This window comes from Pteropus medius, unplaced genomic scaffold (assembly GCF_902729225.1).
Source record: "Pteropus medius unplaced genomic scaffold, Ma_sr-lr_union100, whole genome shotgun sequence".
NCBI classification, from domain to species: Eukaryota; Metazoa; Chordata; class Mammalia; order Chiroptera; family Pteropodidae; genus Pteropus; species Pteropus medius.
In genome coordinates, this window is record NW_024354499.1 from 17,103,039 (window position 1) to 17,124,626 (window position 21,588).

The following is a 21,588-nucleotide window of genomic DNA, read 5'->3' on the forward strand; positions in this document are numbered from 1 at the left end:
CTGTTAGGTGACGCTGTCTCCTCCTGTGGTTTTAACTATGAATCACATATCGAAAGCAGTTTCCAGTCAACGTCTTAACCTTTTATGTCCAACAGCCTGCTGACATTATGTACTTAGATGTAGCACAGGTACAAACCTGCACGTTAAGACAATTATAGAAAACATCGTTTCCTCCTCTCTCCAAACTTCATCTTCCTGCTCTCCCTGTTTCATTTACTCAAACCACAAATGTGGGGCTCATCTTAGACTTACTCCCTCCTTACTTCCAACCCAATCATCTCAGGGATTGGCTCCGAGTCTCCCAGGGGAGTCATGTGGGAAGGCCTCTTTTACATCCCACACCTCTCCCACCTGGATTACTAAAATAGCCTAACTAGAAACGTGCTCTCCAACCATGACCCCTTCAAACCACCTACCACACTGTAACCATGGTAATCTTGTCCTGCTCCTATTTAAAACTCTCCCTTGGTTTCCCGCTCAAGGAAAAAGATAGAGCTAGGCTCATGACGTGGTGAATGAGGCTGCCATTGACATGACTCCATCCTGTCTGTCCAGACTTACAGTTTGCATCCTGGCACCACTCAAAGATACCTGCTGTGGCAGACAGTTGGCACCCACCCAACATCCATTCCCTCTCCTGTCCATATTCCTTGCTTTGAGAGTCCAGTGCTCATGACAGAGGCTGAAAATGCTGAATACTCACCTTCCCAGACTCCTTTGCAAATCTTATGGCCATTTTCTCACCAATGTGATACAAAGGGAAATGTACTGGCCACTCTAGGAAGATTTATTTTCCCTAACAAAAGGAGAGAGGCTCCAGGAGCCCCAACTCTTCCTTCCGATCATTGAACACTGTCACTGGAGGACTTGATGCCTGGATTGCATTAACAGTCTACTGAGAAGGACACAGTGTGTGGCAGGAAAAGCCTGTGTCCTTGATGACATCTCTGAGTCCACAAACACCCTGGGACCGCTTACTCTCAGAGTTCCTGCCAAATGAGATTATGAGTTTCCTATGATTTAAAACACTTTCAGTTATTTTTTTTGTTACTTGCAGCCAAGAGCATCTAAATGACATGTGTACTCACTGTGTCACTAGACTGTTCTGAACTTCCCCCAGGCTATGTGCTCTGCCTGCTCAGAATATCATTCCTGCCTGATTTCCTCTCAAGGCAGGGCCTCCTCCAGGAAGCCTGGCAGATCTCCACCTTACCATTTATCACATTATATTCCAACCATCTTTCTTCACTGCCATACAGAAGTGCACTGCAGTCGGAGACTGTGTCTGCCATCTGTGTTCTCCCTGTGCCCAGCCGGGTGCATGAGTTAAACCACACAGGCTCATCAGTTGAGTCTCATTTCTCCAACCAGCCAGTGAAGCAGTGCCAGGTCTTCTTTAGTGCTGTAATCAACCCATAAAAGCTGCCACAATGATGAGAATGGATTTGCTTTGAGACTTTTATATTGTTTTTCTTGTCAGGTTCCTAAATGAAATGCTGTCCAAGTGGGGATTTGTAATCAGTTATAACCAGCCAAAGCAGCCCCCTCCAACTTAGGGCACCTGTATTAGAATCTAACCAAAAACTGCCCCCACCCCGCATAGTAAACCAGTTTAACTTCCTCGGCCTTGTCTGGGAAGCCATGTTTCATGGGGTTAGAGAAAAGTGGGGAGTAAAGAAGAGGGGGAAAAATTCCAGGTGAGGCACTGGTAGCCTGGGACCTTGACAAGTCAGCTAGGAGCCAAACAAAACTCCCATCCAGGGGTGTGACTCTGAGCCTTCATCAGGCAAGCCATACCATTCAATCCAGTCACCAAACACAGATCATCTCATGTGCCTGGGATGTTTCAACCTCTCTTTGGAATTCTGAAGCTGGCCCAGTTATACCAAAGCAAGTGCTCATTGAATATTTCCTGAATCCAATGGAGTCATGCTCAAGTTTTGAGTAAGAGGTAACAGAAAGGTGCAGAAGGTCATGGTGTTCCAAGCTCAACTCACCTTCATCTGTGATGGCCCTTGGCTCCCCTAATGAGCACATGCACTGGCCAGTTTCTCCCCCTGCGCTCCGGTTGTGTCCTCCTGTGTTTTTCTCAGACGGGGCCCATGCTATTTCCTTTCCATATTTCTAACCTCTCCAGGGCTTCGGTCTGCTTTCCTTACTGTTTATAACACTTCCCAATTTAGCATCATCTGTGAATTTCATTAAACCGCTGTTTACTGTTGCTTCCAGCATCATTAATAAAGATGTTAAACAAAACCCAGGATAGTAACAAATGCCTGCTGCCATGGCGGAATAGCCCTGCCCACTTCCTGCACTGCCATTATCATGACTGCCTCCTTGTTTTTTGACCCCTGTCACTAAGTAGTTCCCCATCAGCTTACAGGGGGCAGCAGGGTTCACCTCTCCTTTAATTGCCTTTAATTCTGCAAGTAATGTTTTCTCCAGAGGTCCCACAGACATGCATAAATTAACCAAAGTAGATATGTTCTTTAGAGAAGACCCAAGCCAAACAAATCAGAGCTGTTGGCAATTCCCACTCCCTAACAGGGAAGGGAAGAAATAGTTGAGCAGAGAGTGCTCATGCCTCTCCTTGTCAATCTAACCTAGCCCTATAGGATGCCCCCAACAGGGAATGACAGCAGTATAAAGTGGCACTTTTTTCTTTTTCAATTAAAAACAAAATGTATCACCTAGGGTTTGTAAATCGATTTTTAAATGTAAAACGTTATGTTTTACAGTGATTCATGCTTTAAAAACAGGGACTCTTGCCAGAGGAACAGTCAAAAGCTCCACAGCATTTCTCCCTTCCTGAACCAAGAGAATTACTGTAGGAAACCCAACTTCCTTCCCATGATCCCACCAGGAAGAAGCACACCAGACCCCACCGCCCTCCCCACATCGTCCAGGCCAGGTCCAGGTCCTACCCTGACATGGCACATAGTCCATAGTCTCCTCCTGCCTGTGCCTGCAGGTGTCAGGGAAAGCCTGCTACCTGACTGCTGAGGCCATTTGTGCTGAGCTCTGTGAAGCCTCACATACCCTGTTCCAATTGTTCAGTTACTCCAGCCAATCCTGATCCCCAGAGACTCGCACTCCAGTGCCCCTGCGCCACTCATTAGCTGGGCAACTCTGAAAACAGCATTAGCCTCTCTAGGCTCCACCCTCACAAACAAAATGAAGAACTTAGACAAGTTCCCCACTTTGGACTTAACGAACTAGTTACATTAAAATTTTTCAAATACTTCATCTAGGTATATACTCAAAAGAAGTGAAAGCAAGGACTCAAACAGGTATTCGTATACCCATACTCATAGCAACATTATTCGCAATAGCCAAAAAGTGGAAACAACCCAAATATCTACCAGTAGATAAATGGATATGCAAAATGTGGCATATACATACAATGGAATATTATTCAGCCTTAAAAAAGGACATTCTGACACGTTCTATGACACATTCTATGATTCCATTTATATGCATAGTCAAATTCATAGAGACAGTAAAATAGAGGTTACCAGAGGCTGGCTGAAGGAGAAAATAGGAGTAACTGCTAAGTGAGTAAAGGGTTTCAGTTCAGGTTAATAAAAACAGTTCTGGAAATAAATAACAGTGATGCACAACAGGCTGTGGCTGAACTTGGCCTGTAGCTGGGCCTCTCCCAGGAAGCCCTTGGGCTGGCACACCTGGTGGCCTGCTTCGACTGGAGCCAGAGCCAAAGCTTCACCCAGGGCTGCATCTGAGAAGGACACACCCAAAAGGCTGACTGGGCAGGCACCAGAGCCCTACTAGTGAATCCTGCTCTATAGCATCAGCCCCTCACAAGCCAATCCTCACAATCAATCAGCCCTAGGATCAATCTCTCCTACTGATGTGCAAACAGTAACCAAGGCTCAACTACAACAGGAGGGAAAACACAACTCACACAAGGGATATACCTTGAGCACTTCGCTCAGGTGAGCAGGGAAGACTGTGCCACTGGGCCCCACAAGACACCTACTACATAAAGCCACTCTACTAAGACCAGGAGACTTAGGAGCCCTACCTAATACATAGAAACAAACACAGAGAGGCAGCCAAAATGAGGAGAGAAATGAAAATGTCCAAAATGAAAGACAAGTACAAACCTCCAGAAAAAGAATAAACAAAATGGAGAAAAGCAATCTACCAGATATAGAGTTCAAAACACTGGTTATAAGGATGCTCGATGAACTTAGGGGAAAAGTAGATTAACTAAATGGCAATTTTGGCAAAGAAATAGAAAACTAGATGAAAATGGAAATGGAAAACATAAAAGTGAAGCAGTAAGAAATGAAGACTACAATATCTGAGATGAAGAGTACCCTAGAGGAAATCAACAGAGTGGATGAAATGGAGGATCAAATCATCAATTTAGAGGATGGTGTAGCTAGCCTAGGACACCTACTCAGAGCAGCAAAAAGAATCCAAAAAAACGAAGATAGTTTAAGGGACCTCTAGGACAGCATCAAGTTTAACAACATTTGCATTATAGGGGTACCAGAAGGAGAAGAGACAGCGCAAGAAATTGAAAACCCATTTCAAGAAATAATGATGGAAAACTTCCCTAATCTGGTGAAGGAAAGACATACAACCCCAGGAAGCTCAGAGAGTCCCAAACAAGATGGTTCAAAGCAGCCCACACTAAGATATATCAAAATTAAAAAGCAAAAGCGTAAAGACAAAGACAGAATCTTAAAAGCAGCAAGAGAAAAGAAATTAGTTACTTACAAGGGAGCTCCCATAAGACCATCAGCTGATTTCTCAACAGAAACTTTGCAAGCCAGAAGGAATTGGCGCAAAATATTCAAAGTGATGAAAAGCAAGGGCTTATAATCAAGATTATTCTACTTAGAAAAGCTATCATTTAGAATCAAAGACAGATAAAGAGCTTCCCAGACAAGAAAAGGCTAAAGGAGTTCATCACCATCAAGCCAGTATTACAAGAAATGTAGGAGAGACTTCCTTAAAAAGAAAAAAATATGTATCAAAAATATGAATAAATCGGCAATAACTACATCTCTAGCAATGATTAGTTTAAATGTAAAGATTAAATGCTCCAATCAAAAGATAGGGTGGCTGAATGGATAAGAAAACGAGACCCTTACAGAGGCTGCCTACAAGAGACTCACTTCAGATCAAAAGACATACAGACTGAAGGTAAAGGGATGGAAAAAGATATTCATGAAAATGGAAATGAAATAAACAAAAAGCTGGGGTAGCAATACATATACTAGACAAAATAGACTTTAAAACAAATGCTATAACAAGAGATGAAGAAGGACCCAGTAACTCCAAAGAATTATTTATCCAAAGAATCCAAAACACTAATTTGAAAACACATATGCATCCATATGTTCACTGAAGCATTATTTAAAATAGCCAAGATATAGAAGTGGCCTAAGTGTCCATCGATAAATGAATGGATAAAGAAGAAGTGGTACATATACACAATAGAATATTATTCAGCCACAAAAAAGAATGGAATCTTGACATTTGCAACAACATGGATGGACCTAGAGGGTCTTAAGCTAAATGAAATAAGTCAGACAGAGAAAGACAAATACCATACAATTTCACTTATATGTAGAATCTAAAAAATGAAATAAATGAACAAACAAAACAGAAACAAACTCGCAGGTACAGAGAATACTTTAATGGTTGCCAGACAGGAGGGGGTTTTGGAGGATGAGGGGAAAAAGGGAAGGGATTAAGAAGTACAAATTAGTAGTTACAGAATAGTCGTATGGATGTCAAGTACAGCATAGAGGATATAGTCAATAGTACTGTAAAAACTACGTATAGTATCAGAGGGGCACTAGATTTATTGGGATGATCACTTCACTATGTCGTACACTTGAAACTAATATAATATTGTATGCCAATTGTAATTGAAAATTTTTTTTTAAATTATTCAAAAAATGATGTGAACTAAAACCTCCACTCTGCTTAAAGGGTCACTTAGGAACCATAGGACGGTCACATCACGTCTTAGCAGAGATTAAAATTAAGAGTATAAGCTCCAAAAAGACTGATTGAGTGGCCAGCAGAGTACCTAGCAAGTGGATTCCATAAATGTTTGCTAAATTGTTAACTTTAACAAGTCTCATTCTAAAGTTTATTTTTCTTTCAAATCCCATCAGAATTCTAAAGCCAAGGGTAAGGATGGGAGGGGGCAGATATTATCAACTACATATGAGTTTTAAAAAAAAGAATTCCAAATTAAGTAAAACTAAACTGAAATGTCTGGGAAAACTAGGATAAAGGGAAACAATCATGTGTCAATTTTTAAATTGATCCCCCAAAAATATGAGACATAGTTTAATTTAAAAAAAAAGAGGCAGACAGAAAGAAAATGATGCCATTTAAACAGCTCAAAATCAGTTAATAACCAGAGTAAAGCTGATTTTTAGCTACTTCTGAAATTACATACTCAAGTTTCAGGTAAGTTTTACTATATAAATGTTTTATTTCCAAGTGAAAATAGCTTCCCAAATTTTATAGGTGATACATTATATCATGCAGTGACTGCACCCTTGGGAGCAATTTTAGGCCTCTATTGAATCTTCATTGTTAACAATTTCAATATCCTAATAACACACAAGTAGCATATTGTTCCTTATAGAGACACTGTTTTACTGTAAGATTCCATAGCACACGTCTTTGCAAAGGCAGATGGATCTGCTGCATAACATTATTACATATACAATTACCTACATCACAAATATTTTCAAAATTGAAACTGTTAAGCTTTCTTGCCTGTCAGTTTTTTTATGGTGTCTCCATAGCAACCTGCCTCCCCTCCCCCAGAGACAGAGAGAACACAGAAGACATCTTTAAATTGGCATAAATTAGAGACAAATTCTTTATTTAACCAGATATACAGCTTACTGTAATGATTACCATACAAAGAATTATCCGGAAATAATAATGTAGTTCATAAATGAACCACTATAAACAGACGTCTCTGTTTACACCTGATGACAGCATAATTATAAAATATGGCACACAGCTTCTACCACCATTGCACCCTCATCTCCCACTTATCACCCTCTGTAACCATGCCATCCCTTCCCCCAGAGCATACAGCCCCCCACGCCCTTTCCTCAAAATGATCCAGGGCAGGTGCTGCCTCAGGCACCCAAGGGCTCATGGACAGCTCCCATCGTCTGCAAAGATAGAGCTCAGCCAATATGGGTGTACCCAAAATGCAAGCTCATGGCCCAGAACTGGACAGAAGAGTGATAAGAATTATCTTAATTAACTTCAATAACTGGTACTGGGACAGCACATGCAAGAGTTATGTAACTCCTATTCCCTCTTCTCACAAATCCTCTACTTCATGACCAGGGTTAAAATATTCTTCTGTGTCCCTCTAATAGCATGTAATACTGAGCAGGAGCTCCAGAGAGAAAAGGGCCCCCTTGCCCTCCCATTCACACACTTTCCATTCATAAAATACCCTAAGAGCCACAGTCAGGGCTTCAAGAGCGATCTCAGGTCCTAACCACCGCGCAGCCTTCAGACACTTCCTAAAAAGTAAACATAATAATCTCAGTATTACAGGCAGCTGAGAAAAACATTCATCTACATTTTTATTTTAAGTAACCAAATAAAATGTAACCCTATAGCTGGTTTCTATTGCAAACCAGGAAGAAGCAAGGGGAATAGCTTGAAGTCCAAGAGTGTTACGCACACAGACACAGAGCATTTCACCTGCCTCAGGTGGGCTGCCTAGGAGGCAACATAAAAGACAGCCCCTGCTCCATCCAGGGAGCAAGGTGTCCTGAGTGAAACATACCCACAGACCCTGGAGAGAGCTGGTGCCACCACCAACTGCTCCGAGTATCTAGCATGTGGCTATTTTCTCCAATGCATGAGAAACATGCCCTTCTCCACCCCAAGCATTATTTTTGTTGTAAGTAGTCACATAACTTGCTCTATTTTAAAAGTTAAGCTTCCGCATATACTCTATTCATGGGTAGGAAGAATCAATATTGTTAAAATGGCCATACTACCCAAAGCAATCTATAGATTCAATGCAATCCCTATCAAAATACCAATGGCATTTTTCAGAGAGCTAGAACAAATAATTCTAAAATTTATGTGGAGCCATAAATAACCCCGCATAGCCATGGCAATTTTGAGAAAGAACAAAGTTGGAGGTATCACACTACCTGATATCAAACTATACTACAAGTCTACAGTAATCAAAATAGTATGGTACTTGCATAAAAACAGATACATTCATCAATGGAACAGAATAGAGAGCCCAGAAATAAATCCACACCTATATGCTCACTTAATATATGACAAAGGAGGTAAGAATATACAATGAGAATGAGGTAAAGACAGTCTCTTCAATAAACAGTGTTGGGGAAATTGGACAGATACATGCAAAAAAAAAAAAGAAGCTGGACTATCTTCTTACACTGTATACAAGAATAGACTCAAAATGGATTAAAGATTTAAATGTAAGACCTAAAACCATAAAACATTTAGAAGAAAACATAGGCAGTAAACTCTCTGATATTACTAACAGTAATTTCTTTTCAGATATATCTCTTTGGGCAAGGGAAACAAAAGAAAAAATGAACAAATGGGACGACATCAAACTAAAAAGTTTTTGTACAGCACAGGAAACCATCAATAAAACAAAAAGATAACCAATTGTTTGAGAGAAGATATTCGCTAATGACACATCTGATAAGGGGTTAATATCCAAAATTTATAAAGAACTTATATAACTCAACAACAAAAAGCAAACAATCCAATTAAAAAATGGACAGAAGATCTGAACAGATACTTCTCTAAAAAGGAAATACAGATGGCTAACAGATATATGAAAAGATGCTCAAGGTCACTAATCATCAGAGAAATGCAAATTAAAACCACAATGAGATGTCACCTCACACCTGTCAGAATGGCTATCATCAATAAATTAAAAAGTAGCAAGTGTTGGCGAGGATGAGGAGAAAAGGGAACCCTCAGACATTGTTGGTAGAATTGCAAATTCATACAGCCACTATGAAAAACAGTATGGAGGTTCCTCAAAAAATTAAAAATGGATATAACTTTTGACCCAGCAATTGTATTTCTAGGTATTTATCTAAAGAAAAGCAAAACAATAATTCATAAAGATCTATGCACTCCAATATTCATGGCAGCACAATTTACAATAGCCAAGATATTGGAAGCAACCTAAATGCCCATCAACAGACAATTGGATAAAGAAATTATGATTCATATATATATAATGGAATATTACTCAGCCATTAAAAAAATGAAATCCTATCATTTGCAATGACATGGACCTAGAAGTTATTATGCTGAGTGAAATAAGTCAGATAGAGAAAGAGAAATACCATATTTATGTTTCACTTATATACAGTATCTAAGGAATAAAAAGAACAAACTAATCAAAAACAGACTCACAAACACAGCGGACAATATGGTGACGGACAGAGGGGAGCGGGGTTGGGAGGCTGGGAGAATGGGGTGAAGGGTTAAAGAAGTACAAATTAGTAGTTGATAGTTGGGCACAGGGAGAATGGCAGAGAGAATGCAGTTAATATTAATATTATGGCTAAGTGGAGGGCTAGGGGAGGGAGGGAGCAATTGGGGGGATCATTTTATAAACATTACAGATGTCTAATCAATATACTGTATAATTGAAACTAATTTAAATAAATTTATTTTTTAAAAAAAGTTAAGCTTCCAAAATTATTTAATTGGAACATAATATAGGCTTTAGTTTGGCACTCACTTTCAGTTTACAGAAAATACAGGGAATCATGAAACAAGTTAAATGATACCACTGAAAGATGACCCGACAAATCCAGAATGTGAGAAGTTGTGTTTTACGAAATGATCGGCCTGGTGTCTTCAAAAAGCTAATGCCTTTGGAAAACAAAGTCGTAGAGACTCCTAGAACAGTGGTGCTCAAACAGGAGCACTCTCCCTGCCAGCGGGCACCTGGCCACGTCTGGAGAGGATTCTGGTTGTCACAGTGGAGGCTGGCAGTGCCGTTGGCATCTAGAGGGTGGAGGCCAATGTTTTACATGCACAGTGGTGCTGTTGAGAATCCCTGTGCAGAACAAGAGAGAGTAAAAAGGCATAATGACAAAAAGCAAAAAGTTTTAACAAAATCTACGAAAAAAAATTTTAAGGGACATTGGGAAACCCAAATGTGGACTATACTAATATAATATTAATAAAATTAGGAAATTCTTGCTAGTTCTCTTAGGTAGGATAACAGTATTATAAAAGAATGCCCTTATTCTTCAGAAATATATGCTGAATTATCTAAAGATGAAGCAATATGATATCTGCAAAATAAGTTTCATGGTTCATCCAAGATAGATAGACATATAAACAGACAGACATGTAAAAAGAAAAAGCAAACATGGCGAAATTAATAGTTGAATAAAGTGATGAAGATATAGGCATTTACCAGATTTTTCTTTCATCTTTTCTTGTTTGAAAGTGTTCATCACAAAAGGTGGCAGGAAGGGGAAGTTCAGGCCTTTACAAATGGCCTTCTGACATTTTCACGAATGTAGAATATTCTGATTTTACATTCAGAACTGCCTCCTCCATGTCAGTCTGCATGCATCTAAGCACTGCGAGAGCACGGCTGGGTGGCTGGAGGCCCCGCGCTGTGCACGTCAGCCCCCCACCCTCAAGATGCTTACAGCCCATAAAAGGAATGAGATATGACAGGGGGAGGAAGTAACATACTCACAGGAGAGCAACAATGCTATGGTTCAGAGATGTGTGTATCGAAAAACAGGACCAGGAAAGGCTTTGTGGAAGACATGGCACTTACACCGGTTCTTCCAGGACGGGCAGAAGGTGGACACGTGAACAATCAGAGGGAGACACCAGGCCACTGGAGTGGGAAAATCTGAGGGTGCCTAGGAGCACACCCAGAATAATTATGTGGTTTGTACCAAAGTGACAAGGAATGGGTCATACAAGTTGGACGGACAGGAAGCAACTCTATTCAAAAGCAATGAGGACCCACAGACTTTTGAACACTGAAGTGACTTGAGGAACAAGCCTCCTGCGATGATACAATGATTACTCGGCCAGCTACATGCATGCAGGCATGAGGAACATCTTGGAATGAGGCCAGCCATTTCACAACAGGACAGCTCGAAAGACTAGAAGTGCTTCTGTATCTGACCACTGTCTGGGGCATCCACCCGAGGAAGCCATGTCTAGTCTCTTAATTATAGTGATGCATCTGCCCCTTCCAGATGCTGTCCCTCAGCTCTCTGAAGAGGCTCACACATCGCTCTTCATTTCCCTTTCTTGCATTCCCATGGAGTCAACATGCTCCTTGACAGATGAGGGCAAGAGTAGATCAGTTGTGGGATGCAGACTGGCTGCAGGCAGAGCCCAACGCTGTGCTCCTAATGAGAGAAACTCTTGCAGCCCAGAGAGCCTCCTGCCTTATAATCACTGCAAAACTATGATTGGGGCCAGTACCCACAGAGACCCCAGCTAGGACAAGATGGGACTCCCATTACACACCATGGTAAAATTGTGTTCTCATTTCTTCCAGGTAAGCTACACTCTAAAACATAACTATCAAGACTAAGAAATGTGCTAATGACCAAGCAGCTGTTATTTCTACGAATTCTGCAATAAAGACTTAGAGCCTGGGCCGCTCCCAGGAAGGGGGCTCTCCCCCTCCTTCACTGAAATGTGCTCAAGAGTCTAAGAGCATGGTGCATTTGGAAAGGGCTATCAACAGCCCCAGAAGCAGGTGCTGTCATGAGGCTGTTACAGACGGGGAAATCGAGGCCAGGGAGGAGGCGTGCTCACCCAAGGCTGTTTGCTGCTTGGTTCACTCAAGACCTGGGGTCACAGGGCCAGGCCCCATGTTCCATCTTCTAAGCTCTGAAGCCAGAATTCTCAGTTTTCTAAGAGGGAAGGGAAGAAGGAAGAGGCAGAGGAAGGGACTGAGGATAAAAGGCTGTGCTAATCTTTTGCCAGCTACCAGACACATGAGAAAGGAGCGTAACACCAAGAAAACAAAACTAAAAAACACAAATTCACCCAATTACAGCTTCACATCAGGAAATCTTAGACAGTGGAAGGCCCCTAGTGTGGCTGAAAGTCCATCACCAGAGAGCTTCATTATCAACCTCTCTTTTAAAGGGGTTCGGGACTTGCCTTCCGCTAGACCTGAAGAACATGATGCTCGAGGGTCCTGAAGCTACCACGAACTGGGCCACTTGCGTGGCCTTGCAGGTGCTGAGGGCAGGCCAGGGCTACGTCCTCACCTTGTGGTCCACAGGAGGGCTCAGGGTGACCCCATGTAGTCGGGGATATGGGAGGGGGCGGAGGCTGCTTTCTTCCCCGTTTTGTCTGCAAGCTGTGAATGTGTCCATTTGTTCTGTCCCATGACTGTGAGTAAGGGGAAGAAGTGACCACCTGCCCTGACTGACCAAAAGCTGACAGACCTCAGCCACCTCCCAGGGAATGTCTCTGTACCTCTTCTGAGCCTCCCTGTGACAAAAACAGCCAGGCCTCAAGGCAAATACAAATGTGATCTGTGGTCATTACTTGTGTCCCATATATTCTTTGGCTACATAGCCAATAACACTCATTAAACCACGTGCTTCTCAACCAACATTTTTTTTTTACTCCATGTACCCTGGTATTGATTTCAAATGCATTAGACAAATCAGTGGGATGCTGGCTGCTTGGGAACACAGGATGCAATTCCCCTAGGAGGGCATCACTTTCCCATATAAAGAACATGAAGAGATCTGCTGAGTGGCATTTAGGCAGGTTTCCTGCCAACGTTTAGAGCTTTCGTGGCTGTGGCTGTGGCTGTGGCTGTGCCCTCCGGGCAGCACACAACTCCCCTTCGCAGAGTGCAGCCGCCTCAGGAGCTTGGGGGGCTGAGCGAGAGGGATTTTACTCATGAAATTACGCGTATATAATGAAGGCCATGATGTACAAGGTCTGGGATGCTCACAGACCACACCCTTAAAGGCCTTAAAACCCAAAGGTGAGATAATGGGGGGTGGCTCAGAGAGGGCCAGCCTGGGTGTGGTTGAGAAGCCAGGACTCAGGCCCAAGAGGCAGGAGGCGGAGGCCCAACGCCCAGGGCTTGACCCTTTGTTTACAGCACACAGAGCAAAAGTAACAGGGAACAGTGCTGGGTGTGTCTGTGGGAGGCTTCGAATATGGGGTCAACGAGTATTCACCATGTGCAATGAGTTTTGCAGTGTGAAAAGCACAAGAGTAAAACATTGTTTGAGGACAATCGGCCTTGCAGTGGTGTGACGGGCGGAATACAGAGAAGACAGGTAAAGGCAGGGCCAGTGCGGCCATCTGAAGTAGAATGAGGGAGGGGGAGAGAATGGAGAAAAGGTTGGGGATGGCTGCTCGGGCAAGCATGCAGACTTGGCTCACATGTGATCCCACCTGCCTCTCCAGTACTGACATATGCTTAAGCCCCACCCCATGTCTTCTCCTGCCACCGACTGTCCCCAGCAGAACCCAGGCGACAGTGCAGAGGGCTGAGGTTGGGCTGCACGGCTCTGCACCAGTGGCAGGCACCTGGGCTGCTACCAGGGTTCACACTCCCCCAAAGCAAGTAGACTATCCCACAGCAGGCAGGCTGAGGCCCATGGAGAAGGAAAAAGCTTTTCTCCCTCTCTAAACAGAGGGCCCTGCATTTTCATTTTGCTCTGGGCCCTAAAGGACCTGGTTATGGAGTGAATACCTGGGGCCTAGAGGGGCAGCAGAGAACCAAGCATTCCAGTAGATGAACCAAACAAATAGGAAGGAGGCCTGGCCAAAAGGGTGGGCTGTCAGGGATGAGTTTCCAGCTTTGTAGGAGCTCCCTGTCCCAAGTTCACTCTGGGAAGCTGGGAGCATCTCTGGGCAGAGACGGACAGCGGGCAATTGAAACAGCAGGGCCGAAGTCCAGAGCTATAGACACAGGCCGAGGAAGGGGCTCGGAGCCCCAGAGCCAACAAGGACGTGGGGACCAGAGCCACACCAGGGACCAGAAGGGCTGCAGAGGCATCAGAGAGACAGAGAGAGCCAGGAAAGATGAGGACGGTCTGTGGGGAAAGGTAGGCTATTATCTGCTATGGGCATCTGTGAAGGTCTCTGAGCTAACAGACTCAAACTGCAAGCAGCCTTTCTGCAAAATCCTAACTCCACTCACATGCACAGGACCCCCTCAGAGGTCATCTCTACAGACAAAGTATTCTGGAGTTTTTGTTTTTATTCTGCTCTCTCTGGAAATGGTCACACTCACAGGGCTGCCTTAAGAGCATGTGGAGACGATATGTAATATTGCCCGCAACTCAGCTGGGCAACTATCCCAGTCTCTTTAAAGAGAGAAACTGGTGCTCAGCCTCAGCACTGGTGACATTTCACTGTGGTCGAGGCTCTGTCCTGTGCACTATAGGTGCTTAGTAGCAACCCTGGGTTCTACCCACTAGATGCCAGTAGCATTTCCCCCTTAGCTGTGACCACCAGCTGTCTGCAGATATTGCCAAATGTCCCCTGAGGGACACACACTGAGAGGCTGGTCTCCCCTACCCTGCCAGGCAGCCCATCTTGCCCCCTCCTCCCTATGCACACCTAGATCATTGAGTTTTGTTTTTAGATTGCCTTTCGCATAGATATTTAAAGTAATCCCTGTCTTGCACTATTGAGAATTTATTCTTTAGAGCCATAAATCTTACTGCTATGGACACTATACTGCAGCTGTAGTCTCACGGGGGTTTAGATCACAGGTGTGTTTTATTTTTTCATTTACAACACATGCAGTCAATGTCATTTACAGTCCCAAAAGGTCCCTGACGTGACCATCCCTGGCATCCAGGATGTACTTCCGAGTGTGCTGTTCAGGGCAGAGAGAGAAAATAAATGTCAGCCCCAGGGCTGCACACTCCTGAGCACGTCCTGAGAGGGGGGCTGACACCACCACAGCCCAACTGCCGGGAAAGGTAATGGGGCTGCAGACCCACAGAGAGGGGGGCCGACCTTAAGCAGCAGCCACCCGAGAAACCTGTACCTCACTCGTTACAGGTCCAACTCCATGAAAAGCCCCAACCTTCCCTACCTTTTGGATCCCAAACAACCAAGGCTGTCAGCTGGGGCGCCTTCATAATCTGTGGGACCCAGCACAAAACTCAAGTACAGGTCCTTTGTACAAATAGCAGGAAAAAGGCATTTTCCTTTCTTCTGTGGTCTTTCGCCCTACCTGTTGCAATGTTTTTTTATTTGCATGCTAGGCTTCCTCAGGCAGGAGATCCAGGCAGGAGATCCAAGCAGGGCCTGGGCAGAGCCTGGAAGGTGCTGGCCACCCTTGGATTCTGGTCAGAGGTCCTATGGGTGGCAGTAACAGCAGGGAGTGGCCATTTTGGGATAGAGGGATCAAGTGGGAGCCCAGATGCCAACTCCTCAACATGCTCACTGTCTCACTGTACTTCAAAAAACACAAATCAATAATAAGATTACTAAGAATATTAAGACAGCAACCGCAGAGCATTAAATCTTAAGGAGACCTTGGGGTCCCCTTGAGGGCCTGCTTACTCAGGCACCAGCCATAGGCAGCCTGCTTCAAGGAGCACCTGTGCATACCTGGGCAACTGAGTCCCAAGTCACCTTCACAAACAGGATCTCATTTGCTCCTGGAAGAAGGAAAGCCTCATTCTCCCCATTTTACCGATGAAGAAGGTCCAAGAGATTATGTCACCTGCCTGAGAACAAAGAGCTTGCGGATGGCAGAGGCAAGACTGAAACACACGCTGGACTGTCCTGTCTCTTCCAAGCCACCTCTCCTCCACCCGCTGTGGGCCTCCTTCCAGTCAGGCCCAAGACTAGTGGACCCCAGGAGTATCTAGTGGACTGGCAGAAGTGTAGAGACCCCTGCACGGTTCAAACACACCTCTACCTTGGAAATAATCTTGACTCACCTTAGTGTACTTGTGCAAATGTGGGGAAAGAGTGGCGGCCACTCACAGGGTGCCTCCCCCACACCAGCAGAAGCTTCACGCCAGGATCTGCCCCAGCACTGTGCCCAGACCCTAAGCTGCCTGGTTCAGGGTACAGTCTTCAATCACAGCATAGCAACGCTCCCGGAGCTGCAGGCTATGTCCTCTCAGCATTGTCTAAATCCGGTCCCATTACCTGGGGCTATCCTTACAGGCAGACAAACCTAAATATCTGCAAACACTCTAGGGAGAAATGCTTCCCTGTCCCCAGCAGGGCTGTCCCCACTCCCCTAGCAGCAGAGCTGCAGTTGCCACCATCCTGGCTAAAGGCTGCATGTCACAGGATTACATGACAGTAAATGCAGGGGCAGGAGCCAGGCCACAGGGTATGGATGACCCAGCCCAGGAGAGCCAGTTGCAGGAAGGGTGGGAGGGTGCCCACGGCCTGGGGACAGTCTCTACCATAGACCCCTCTCAGAGGCTGGCCTTGATGATCTCTGACTGGTCGCACCAGAAGCCGGACTTCTGCCTATATAACCACCTCCTTCCTTGCTTCTACAATCCCTCATGCTGCCACCTACCATGACCTCTAGGGTGGAAAGGAATCCAAGTAGCCAGATCGGCCTTGTGTGACCTTCATTGACCCTGGGTGAGCCCCCACCCTCTGTCCCACATCCCACAAAGGAGGCTTTCAACAACATGGCCTGATGACACCTCTTACAGACCTTTAACATAACATGGATTCCCACTATTGAAACACACGTGCACCCACAGATGAGCAAATGCAGCACATCTGCAAAAGTTTCTAGTGTTAGTTTCCTGAAGGCCCACAAGATGGACATGTTACCCAGCCCTTTTCACTGTGGGATGGGTGCTAGGTAACAAGGCAACTTAGCACCCAGAGCTGTAAGGAAAATTAGAGAAATCTTCCAATACCTGAACCTACTCCATTCCTGAATCAAGTGATGACAAAACACAGGTATTTTAATATGGAAGAGTAATTTTAAAAAGCCAACAGCTCACAGGAGTTCCACAGGGTATTTTAAAACACCTTATCAGAAGTCCAGGTCAAATGATTACCAAAAAGAACAAAAATAGTTAAGTTCTCAGAAAAATACAATGCAAAAGCTAAGCTATCTGGCACACAGCCAGAGACTGCCTGAGGGAAAAGAGGCATCTTTCCAGAAAACCACCTAAAAATAGCTCCAATGAGAGAACCTGCCACATATGCCAGGGTTAGGTGCAAATGAGAACTTAATTAAACAGTTTTCCAAAGAACTGGGGTTTTCCAAATGAAGCAGCCAGCTCTTTAAATGGCCATACTGAGAATGGGTGGGGAAGCCCAATGGCTGGACACTCGCGATGAACAGCAGACACTACTGTCTGCAGGGCCGGGGCCACTCTGGACAGGGGTCAGGGAAGCTCTGACTGGCCCCTCTGTCTCCTCCTTGCTGACATCCCTCCCTCCCTGGGCACTGGAAGACACCCTCCCCCTATGCCCAGTCCGCTGCCTGCCACAGGACCCCAGCTTAAAGACGCTCTCATTTCCTTTCTGCTTCCTAAGAATGGGAGTGAGTGGGCACGTGACGATATCAGTTAATTACGCATTCCTGTCTCCAATGAGCTTCCTCACTTCAGAGAGAACAAAATATGTCTCTTTTTAACCATCTGCCAGCTGCAAATAGATTTGTAAAGTGCTTTCTTTTTCGGTCAAGGAGACAAAATATTAGGGTCCCATTTTTATTAAAGTTATTGGACTGACATTGGGTAATAAAATCAAATAGGTTTCAAGTGTACAAATAATAATATGTCATATGTATACTGCATTGCGTGTTCACCACTCAAAGTTAAATTTCCTTCTGTCACCAAATATTTGACCCCCTTTACTCCTATCTACTTTCCCATCCCCCATTTCCCTCTGGTAACCACTCAACTGTTGTCCGTGTCCATGAGTCTCTCTCTGTTTGTCATGTTTGTTTGTTGCTTTCAGTTTTATATCCCACATATGAGTCAAATGGTATGGTTCTCAACGTTTTCTGTCTGACTTATTTTGCTTAGCATGATAATCTCAAGATCCAGCTATGTTGTCGCAAATGGCAGTATTTCATCTTTTCTTATGGCCGAGTAGTATTCCATTGTATATATGTACCACAGCCTCTTTATCCAATCATCTATCAAAGAACACTTTGGTTGATTCCATGTCATGGCCGCCATGAATAATGCTGCTATGAACACTGGGGTGCATATATCTTGGAGAATAAATTTTTCAAGTTTTTTGGGTAATACCCAGAAGAGGGATTGCTGGGTCATATGGTAATTCTATTCTTAGTTTTTTGAGGAACCTCCATACTGTTTCCCATGGTGGCTGCACCAGTTTACATTCCCACCAGCAATGTTTGAGGATTCTTTTTCCCCACAACTTCTCCAACACTTGTTATTACTTGTCCTGTTGATTATAGCCATTCTAACAGGTGTGAGGTGGTATCTCATAGTGCTTTTGATTTGCATTTCCCTGATAGCTAGTGAAGTTGAGCATCTTTTCATATGTCTGTTGGCCATGCATATGTCTCCTTGGGAGAAGTGTCTGTTCAGATCCTCTGCCAAAAATATTAAGGTTCCTTTTAAAAATTATCTAACTTTTCCATTTTTATTTCACCCTATTTCTAAAAAGCTGTGTCTTCAAATATGTGGGCAACAATCCCTAAGACTGGCCCTTCTCATTCCACAGGTTCCTCTTCTTTTTCACTCTCTTAGACTTTTACTCTTTTTCTTTTCCAACTAGCATTTTTTTAAAAAATGAGTATGTAATAAGCTAGGCATTCTCTGTTTAGCATCTAGAGCCCTGTGAGTGTCTCCTCTCACTGCCTTGACTGCTATATTCCGGGCAGAGCTTGAGCACTCAATATTGGGAAGTATCCCTTGCGTGCCAGGCAGTCTTTGGGGTGGAGAGAAGGAAGCACATCACCTGCCCTAATGACACCTAAACTCCAGCAATTATCAAGCCCACCTCCGTTTCCGTACATGTGAAAGATGCACAGCACACACTTGTGTGCACAGGCACTGCCTCACCTCTGCTGAGTGGACACTTCACAACTTTAAATTGGGGTCCTTCACGAGCTGCTAAAGCAAATCCCCTCTTCCTCAGACTTGCACAGAACCAAGCATGTCAGTGAGCTCTGCCATTACAAGAAGCTGTGACATGGTTGCCATCAGCCAGCTGACAGCTCAGCCAAGGACAATCACTGGTGGATTAGACCACCAGGAAACAAATGCGCCTGCCCCTCACAAACCAAGAGGGGATGGCAGGGTATGGTGCCAGCTCACCAAGAGCACACACATGGGCTGGAGAAGAGTCACATCTGCCTAGGTGGCTGGGGAGCAGTGGGTATTCCAGGAGTGTGGAAGGGGCACATCTAAGAGAGATCAGAGCCTGAGCTTTAGAAAGTCTTCCTGGACATGAGAAGTACAAGAACCAGCATTTCCAGTTTTAGATATCCGCCTGTGCTTTGCAAGTGACTGATGCTAAGTACTCAAAAGTTCTCTGTGATAAAAGCACTTGAGCCACACTTAGGGATGCTCTGAGTACTGGCAAGTGTGAAGAAATTCGCAGACAGTTTATCAACAGCAACTGTCCATGAATCTGGTGTCCTGGGGAATTTTTATTAGAATATCCTGACATGGAGATTTGGCATACTGTATAGATACACAGGCTGAACAAACTGTTCTAAAATTTTCAGAGCTTATTTTAGGAATCAGCCTAAACTCGTGTGGGTGCACGAGTAGGAGCATGACATCTGGACTCTAAACTGCCATCATCACTCACTGGCCAGGAGACCTTGGGAAAGTCCTGTAATCTGCCGACCCTTTAGTTTCATCCAAGGTTAGGTGGGGGAGTTAATGAAATACTGTGTAGGAAGTGTTCTTTATAAGGCACTGAGCGTCATACCAATATTTTCCCTTTAATGGCCAGCTAGTTCTCATGTGAGAAAAAGAATGATTTGGGTCTCAAAATGTATAGTGTATATTTATCTCTCTACACAATCATTACAAGTAAATGGAGAGGTAGAAACAACCCAAATGTTCGCCAGTGGATGAACAGATAAACAAAATGTGGTAGATACATACAATGGAATGTTAGTCAACCATGAAAGTGAGTGACATACTAATTCATACTACAATGGGTGAACCTTGAAAATATTATGTTGAGTGAAAGAAGCTAGTCAAAAAAGGCCACATACTATATAAAAGCCCAGAATAGGGAAATCTAAAGGAGGCAGAAAGTAGATTAGTGGTTGCCTAGGGCTGGAGGTGGAAAGTGGGGTATGAGGAGGAGTGATGGTAAAGGGTATACTCTTTTTGAGGTGACAAAGATGTTCTCATATTGACTATGGTGACGGTTGTACATCATCTGTGAATATACTAAAAAACATTAAGTTCTACACTTTGAATGTGTGAATTATATGGTATGTGAATTCTATCTCAATAAAACTGCTAAAAGAATAAACATAGGTGAAATAACCAGGAATGTAATTTTGTTTTTTACTCCATCAGCTCATCTTCCTAGGGAGAACAAATTCTTTAATGTGATTCCAGTTCTTTTAAAATGTGAGACCTCTAGGATTTCCCTTAGGATCCAAAATCCAATTGCCATAAATATTAAGAAGTTTTCCCCAGATCAATGGAGCAGAATTAGGAGCCCAGAAATAAACCTACACATTCATGCACCATCGATTTACAACAAAGGAGCTAAGAACATACAATGGAAAAAGGACAGTCTCTTCAATAAATGGTGTTGGGAAAACTGGAAAGCCACCTGCAAAAGAATGAAACTAGACTGCTATCTGACACCATACATAAAAAATTAACTCAAAATGGATTAAAGATTTGAACTTAAGACCTGAAAGCAAAAAATTCCAAGAAAAAAACATAGACAGTAAGCTTCTTGACATTGGTCTTACCGATGTTTAAGTGGATCTGACCCCAAAGACAAGGGAAACAAAAGCAAAAATAAATAAATGGGACTAGAACAAACTAAAAAGTTTTTGCACAGTGAAGGAAACCATAATCAAAAGAAAAAGGCAACCTACTGAATAGGAGAAATACTTCCAAATCATACATCTGATAAGGAGTTAATATCCAAAAACATATGAAGAAATCATACAATGTAACAATAACCAAAAAAACAGCCCAATTAAAAAATGAGCAGAGATTCTGAATAGACATTTTTTCCAAAGAAGACACACAGATCACCAACAAGCACATGAAAAGATGTTCTACATCACTAATCATCAGAGAAATGCAAATCAAAAACTACAATGTGCTATCACCTCATACCTGTGACAGTGGCTATTATCAAAAAGACAAGAAATAAGTGTTGGCAGGGATGTGGAGAAAAGGGAACCCTCATATATTGCTGGTATGAATATAAATTTGTGCAGCCACTATCAAATACTGTATGGAGATTCCTCAAAAAATTAAAACTACCATGTAACCCAGCTATTTCACCTCTCGTTATCTATTTAAAGAATAAGAGAACACTAATTCAATAAGATATACGCACCCCTATGTTCATTGCAGCATTACTTACAATATCCAA

The 21,588-nt window shown here is 43.5% G+C and overlaps 1 protein-coding gene across 5 annotated transcripts in view; it reads right to left on the bottom strand.

The window, feature by feature from the left end:
• Positions 1 to 21,588, bottom strand: part of SH3RF3 (SH3 domain containing ring finger 3) — a 342,553-nt gene that overhangs the window by 261,437 nt on the left and 59,528 nt on the right. The window lies entirely within an intron of this gene.